We start from the raw sequence: 7,736 nt of genomic DNA, 5'->3' as shown, positions 1-7,736 counted from the left end.
TTTGTGTAGAGTTATCAGCTGTGAGGATGAGTTGCCCGGGTCCTGGCGTGATGCTGAACACAGTGTGTACACGAGAACGGTGCTGTATTTCTGCACCATCTTGCCTTACTTCCTCACCTCTTATTTTCCCCTCCTGTCCTCGACTCTCAATCTCCTGTCATAAATTTGAGACCATGGGATGGAAAATTATTTCCTGATGTGGGCATATCACAGTGGTCCAACCAAGTCTGCTTTAAAAATGAAATGATTTAAATATTTAAGTCTTTTCACATACAGAATTATTCCATTTTCCAATTTTATTTTCTGCCATTTTATCAATATTGATCCACTTTTGTATATATCCAAAAAATGTTTTCCAATATTGTTTCTTTATACATAAGAAATTTAGGATGAAGCTAGCTAGGAATAGCTAGGCATACTTCTAATAAAAAGACTCTAGGGCAGGGGGCTTACAAGGCCAAGGCCATCTTGAGCTACATAGAAAGACTTTTAGAAAACAAACAAATAAGAGAGAAGAGAGGAGGGACTCGAGACCCCATATGAACAACAATGCCAGCCAACCAGAGCTTCCAGGGACTAAGCCACTACCTAAAGACTATACATGGACTGACCCTGGACTCTGACCTCATAGGTAGCAATGAATATCCTAGTAAGAGCACCAGTGGAAGGAGAAGCCCTTGGTCCTGCCAAGTGAAGTGAACGTGATTGTTGGGGGGGGGGCGGTAATGGGGGGAGGTTGGGGAGGGGAACACCCATATGGAAGGGGAGGGGAAGGGGTTAGGGGGATGTTGGTCCAGAAACCGGGAAAAGGAATAACGATTGAAATGTAAATAAGAAATACCCAAGTTAATAAAAATGGAGGGAAAAAAAAGAAGAAAAAAAAAAAGAGAGAAGAGAGGAAAAGAGAAAATAATTTATATCAACTGTCAGGTAACATTGCTGATGTTCACTCTATTCAAATATTCTTGTATTTCATTTGAATGTCCAGTATAATGCAAACTGTAACCTGCTTTGTCCATTTCCTCTTTCCATTCCAGTTGATCCCTTCTTATGACATCAAACACAGAGCAGAATAGAAAAGTTGAAATAGTTGACCCAAAACAGCATTTTGTTTTATCCAATTGATGAACCCACACACACACACACACACACACACACACACACACACACACGGACACACACACACGGACACACACACACGGACACACACACACACACACACACACACACGGACACACACACACACACACACACACACGGACACAGACACACACACGCGCGCGTGGACTAAACCTGTCACCATGCCCAGGTCTACCCACCTACCTCTAAAAACCCAATACTTGGGAGATGACAGTTGGTGGGTGGGAATCAGTTTTCCTCAAGGGGCAGAACCCTGGAAGAACGGGCAGACTGTCAACCCCTAAGCTCTATCTTGAGAAATGTGAGGGTGCCAAAGCCTTTGCCGTTACAATAAGGAGCAGAGAACATGCGTGAGAAGGTAAGTGCTGAGTTCTGTAATGTGCCTTTTTTCCTTTCCATCTAGAACACAATAATGAACCCGGGCCTGCTGGATCTAATTCCACTGATGCTTTGCGTTCCTTGGTGTACGGACCTGAACACTGAGAAGGGCATTTGCATTTCCTCGTGGTACCTGAAGGTCGGCAGACATTCTGGGCCCCGAAAAGCTAAGGAAAGAATACTTAGAGTTGCATTTTGCCACCTTACTCATTTAGACATGGGTTTTCTTTTGAATTTAGATTTCTGGGCAAAAAGAAAGACATAACCTTGCGAAAGACAGCTTTCAAAGGGGGTGGCCACTGTTACAAACTCGGTGCCCTGTGACTCCATACAGATTCTTAAAGGTACCCTGCTAAAATCTAAAGGTTATTCATGGCTTCTCTTCATAACCTTCTAAAAACTCAACAAGACACAGGTAGAGGGTTATTGCTAATGTCTATGTAGGGGCCATCAGCCCCTCTCTCCCTTCTGCATAAGCCAGGATATAAATCTCCCTTCTTTTTTTTTTCTTTCTCACTGCATCTTTGATTTATTCAAATAGGCTGAATCTATTTGCTCTCTGGAATTTAACAAATTTTAATAGTTTCTGCAGCAGGCTTTCTTTCTGTGGTAGGGTTCTTCTCTGCTGGTTTCTTGTAACCACCTTTTCCCTGCAGGTTTCTTCAGCTTCTTGACATCCACAGGCTTCTTTCCTTTCTTGTCTACTGCAGGCTTCTTGTCTGCAGCCCCCTTCTCTGGAACAATCTTCTCAGATTTGGCTGCCAGTGCAGCAGCCGAGGCTTCCAGCTTTTTCACCTGAAGTTTGTGATTTCTGGCCTGGCGGAGAATGGTTTTCCTGAGCATAGTCTTTGCGTCAGGGTTCAGCTTCACGGTGATCCTCAGGTTCGTCAGTGGATTCTTCTTCAAGACTCTGCGCTGAATCTTCTTGTGTGGTGCTCGGAGGGCTCTTTGGATCTCTTTTCCAGATTCTGCTAGGGTCTGTGTTCATCATCTTGTGCGTGGGGAGGTTATGGTTACTCTTGAGGGAGGCAGCCTTATGCCAAGTGCCATACAACCCATCCGACTTCTGGAAAGCACCTCCAGTCCGAATGCAGGAACGAACTTGCTTACATTAGGCAGAGCAATACCACTATCTTCATTATCGATGATGCAGGGTCCCCCTGTGCTGAATCCTCTGTCAGTTTCTCATTTTGGCCTTGTCAGCTCTCATTCTCTGGGAGGCATAGACCTTTTTGATGTCATTCCAAACTTTAAGTTTCTTAAGCAGCTGAAGAGCCTCCTTGGTCTTCTTGTAACTTTCAACTTTATCTTCAACCACCAAAGGCAGTTCAGGAACTTCCTCAACACGATGACCTTTAGCCATCACCAAAGCTGGAAAGGCTGAGGCAGCCAGGGCAGGACAGATGACATACCGTTTGGGGTTGTGTTCACTCTGCGGTGCCAATGATGCCAGGTTTTGGTTGATGCAAACACACGCCCCCACAACACATACTTCCAAAGCACCGTGACCAGAATGGTGGCTCCCACCACCTTGAACCCTTGGAATTCAAGCCACAGCTCTGCCAGTGCCCTGAGACTCAGCACTGGTCTGATGACCTGCTAATTCACCGATGGCCTAGGGCTGTCTGTTGTTTTTCCTCAAGTTGGTGTGAACAAAGTTCACAATATCCGGTTGAATGGGAGCTTTGAACACAGCTGGCAAAGTGACATTCTTACCAGATAACTTCCCCTTTTCGGAGTACACTGATGTGAGGGAACAGGCACAAGCCATGATGGGGAGAGGAGAAAGCCACGCTCCTCTCTACCTGGCTGCTCCTAATTCAGCTCTATCATGAAGCTTCCTTGGAGAGAGGCATGACTTGCAGTAAGTTAATTCTAAGAAATTTCTTGATGCCATCTATCTGTCTGTCTATCTATCTATCTATCTATCTGTCTGTCTGTCTGTCTGTCTGTCTGTCTATCATCTATCAATGTATCTATCTTAGCTTTTTAAATCACTATGATAAAACTACTCTGACAAAAGGCAATGTAAGGGGAGAGGTTTATCTCAGTTCACAGTTGAAGGTTACACTCCATCATGTCAGGGAAGTCACTGTGACGGGAACTTAAGGAGGTAGCTGGTCACACTTCGTCCACAGTCAGACACAGAGAACCATGAATGTGTACTCACTGCTCTCTCTCCTCTTCATTCAACCCAGGACCCAGCTCATGAAACAGTGCTACTCACATTTAGGTTAGTTCTTTCCACCTTAACAATTCTAATCAAGAAAATATTCCATAGTTGTGCCACATGCCAGATCAATCCAGACATTGAGACTTCCAGATCTTGCCAAGTTGATGATTGCAACTAACCATCACATTGTCTGTCTGTCCATCCAACCTCCCATCTATCTACCCATTCATCCATCCATCATCCACCCATTCATCTGCTACCCACCCACCCATCCATCCACCTACCCACCCTCCATCCATTCGCCCATCCATCTACCCATCTACCCACCCATTCGCCCATCCATCTACCCATCTACCCACCCATTCACCCATCCATCCATCCCTCCATCCATCCATCCCTTTATCCATCCCTCCATCCATCCACCCACCCATCTACCCACCCATTCATCCATCCATCCATCCATCCATCCATCCATCCATCCATCCATCCATCCATCCATGCATGTATCTTCTTAGTCTCTACTGTTTGTCAGACAAGCTATTTTCAGCATGTGAAACTAACAGAAAAACCATTACTAAGAAATAAAACACAGGGTTCATTTTGACTCACATATGAAATGTCTTCAGCTCTCCTCCCCTTTCTCTGCATTTCATGTGGTTTGGGTAATACCAGGTTTGGAATCCCCTACTGGGCTACTTAGAAGTGGTGACTTCTAAGACCTGAATTCTAGTTTCTATCTCTGAAATGGGGCCAGTGATATAGTCTGAAGACAAAATTTCATTTCAAGAAAGTCTAAAGATCAATGTGATTTGATGGGTCGTTTATGAATAATGAAGTGTTTCATCTGTGATGGTCACCCTGGGAGGGTTGTCTACATGGAGGTTGGCTTTAAAAGCTGGAAAGGACCAATGAAAACAGAAATAGAGACCAAAGTGGGAAATGGTTGTTTGCAAACTTAACTCTCCCTATGGGGTTATCACAGAGGGGCATTCTTTATCACGTTGGCTCAGGTAAGCCTGACCCCTTATGGTGGGCTGCTCTGACATTTGTACTGTTTTGAAAACTGGTCAGTTTCAAAATTCAATTTGATGATATGGTACTTAGCTTGAGGCCCTCCATTGTGTTTTGGTTTTTTCCTGTTGAGCCTAAGGCATGACCTCTGTTCAAAACAATAGCCTCCCATAAATTTAAGTGATATATTTTTTCAAGTATTAGAGAAATGAAGTTTTTAAAATAAAATAATGGAAAATAGAATGAAAAAGTATTATATAACTACAGTAGGTTGTTCTAAACATGCACTGAAATTTGCCACCACTGAAAATGTTAGGACGAAGGGAAACTCATATCAACATATATTTTGCTGTCAATTATGTGCCAACTTTCTATGCTAAGGGATTTCAAATAATGTAATTCTCTTATCCATCTTATGAGCCAGTGCCAGTTTACAGAAGAGGAACTAAAGTAATCTACTGACACAGGCACGATGCAATATTAAATGATCTGGCTAGCATATTAGCTACCTGTCTTCTTGTGACACCGTACTTTACAATAAGCAGTACCAGGGAAGAGAGGTTTATTTTAGCCACAGTTCAGAGACATAAAGTTCATCTCGGAGGGCATAGGACCAGAGCAGCTGGATCCCGGGTACCAACTAAGAAGCAGAGAGAGGAAAATACCAATGCGAAGCTCACTCTCACCCTCCCTCCCTCTACCCTTCCCCAAGGCATAGCAGTCATGAGAGCGGGTTCAGCTCAAACAGTGCTCTGAGATACTTAAGCTTCCTGTCCTATGTTTACTGAAGCCTTGTAATCTCCCCCCCCCTTTTTTTGCCTATACCCTTTGCTAAAACACCAAAGCCAAGATTCATTTCCTAAAAACAACAACAAAGCAGTGTGCCACCTTCATATTGTTGTGTTTTTAGAAGGGCTCAGGACCTTGCCAAGCTGAAATCAAAGTAGTGGCTGGGCTATGTTCTTATTTGGGGCTCTAATGAAGGAACTGGGGAGTTTATTGGTTAACTCATTTCTTTGTAGTTGTAGTATAACCAATCACAATATCATGATGAATGCAAGGCCAATATAAGAATGAAAAAAAATCCACTAAGGAAAGATTTATTATCTGTAGCAGGTAAAGATAACATGAGCAGTATTTCCAAAGCAATGCCTTCCTTGAACAAAGGAATCATGGGAATTTTATTCTCCGAGCCCATAAATATGCCTGTAGAAACCCATTTTAGGTTCAGGCATGTTTCTGAACACGGTCAGTTTAAGGCCTTAGTTAAAGATCCAATCCAATTTTGACATGCTTAGCTCAACGAACACGTGAGGTTGAAACGGTAGACAGGAACACTTGAGGGAACACTCAGCTTGAGTGACACAAGTGCAAATGCTCCACACCATAAAAGCTTCTCTGCTTTCATCATAAGATCTCATCTTATAAAAGGGAAGATGGCGCAGTGGTGTAGAGGACTTGCTATTCTTGCAAAGGACCTGGGTTCAGTTTCAAGCACTCACACGGCATCCTACAAAAACCTGGTACCCTTTTCTGGCTTCCAAAGACCCCTTCCTGCATGTGGTGCACATAGACTCTCGCAGGTGTGCTCACACATACACATACAAATAAGAATTAATAAATATTTTTAAAGGAAAGGACACCTTGCAGTTATTACTATAGGTATTAGCTTCTAATTAGGCCTGCATCTAAGCAGCTGTCTGCCCAGCAGGACTGACACTTGGCATCCTTGGCCACTTTCACCTTTGCCTTGAGTTCTGCTCTGCAGCCACTCAGAACGTGGCTATTTGCTTCTGGAAGGCCAGCAGGGGTGCTCACACTACCTCTCAGGGATCTCCTGGATTCCTAGGGAAGTTCTCTGATGCTCACTTAGAATACTTTCCTCTTTGGTCCAGTCAGTGGGAGCCCTTAGTTACACCTGCAAAATCACTTCACGGTAGCTACGGTGAGGGTACACAAGAACCACAGGCATGAGATGTCATCGTCGCTGTGTGCTCTGATATTAGCAATCACAGATTGATTATAGGTCACATGTGTAGACGGAGCAGCTTAAAGGCAGTCTGTTTTGTCTGCTTACTGTTTTATACCAAGCCCCGAAGGATACCGAGGACCGAGTCTGGGCAAGCAATGAGTAACAAGCGATACCTTGTGACTCGGCTCTGGGTCTCCCTGGGGCATTGGCCAGGTGAATTGGGGCCATCGCACACTTATGTATTCTACAGCATTTCAGCAAAGATTCTCGATGACCCGATGCCGTGCCGGGGAGGAATCTTCTTTTGTCATCGCAGACTCCTTTTAGTCTTTCTAGAAACTGCATTTCTGCTTGCACGTCTGATGGTAGATCACGGGCGTGCCTGGTGCATGTAAGGGCCAGAGAGGGTGTTGGAGCCCCTGAACTATACTGAGATGGTTGTGAGTTTCCACTCCCAACCACTTATATGTCTTTCCAAGCCCCTCTTTCAGTTTTTTTTAAAATTTCTTTCAGTGCATCTTAGCGTAGCTATGGGAACATAAGGGGTTCAAGATTGGAAATAGTTTCAATTTAAACTAAAGGTCAGACAGGAGCCAAACACGTCCATCCTGCTGTAGGGCTGTCTTGACAGATTGCCAAGGGGTTGGGCCTAGCTTTCCAGTGAGAGATTTATCAACTGACTGTAATTCTTAGTCAGAAGTCTAAAGTAGGAGCAACAGGTCAAAAATGGAAAAATACTAGCCAGTGTGATTGGGTTGGACCATTTTCCATGGAAGGTTTTAATTCCTGAGTAAATATTACTGTACACAGACAGATAAAAGCATGGCTTTAGGTCGTTGAGGTTGAACTGATTGCCTGAGTCAAGGAGTAACTGTTAAATAAAAACATCTCTCCCCCCTCATTTTAATAAGAAAGAAAACCAAACAAAACCACGAAGCTTTTGTATCCATCTTCATAGCCTCCTTAAAATGTACTATACGTTTGAAAGTCAGTAACTGACAGTCTCTCAAGTCTGTTAGGGTTAAAATACCTGCATGCCATCTTGGTTGTTTTCCTCCAGGC

The 7,736-nt window shown here is 43.8% G+C and overlaps 1 pseudogene; it reads right to left on the bottom strand.

Moving 5' to 3' along the window:
* Positions 1 to 2,084: 2,084 nt before the first annotated feature.
* Positions 2,085 to 3,289, bottom strand: LOC116914315 (annotated as a pseudogene).
* Positions 3,290 to 7,736: the final 4,447 nt, after the last annotated feature.

Source organism: Rattus rattus, chromosome 13 (genome assembly GCF_011064425.1).
Source record: "Rattus rattus isolate New Zealand chromosome 13, Rrattus_CSIRO_v1, whole genome shotgun sequence".
NCBI classification, from domain to species: domain Eukaryota; kingdom Metazoa; phylum Chordata; class Mammalia; order Rodentia; family Muridae; genus Rattus; species Rattus rattus.
Note: the sequence above shows the minus strand (reverse complement) of the source record. Positions and strands in the feature narration are given on the sequence as shown.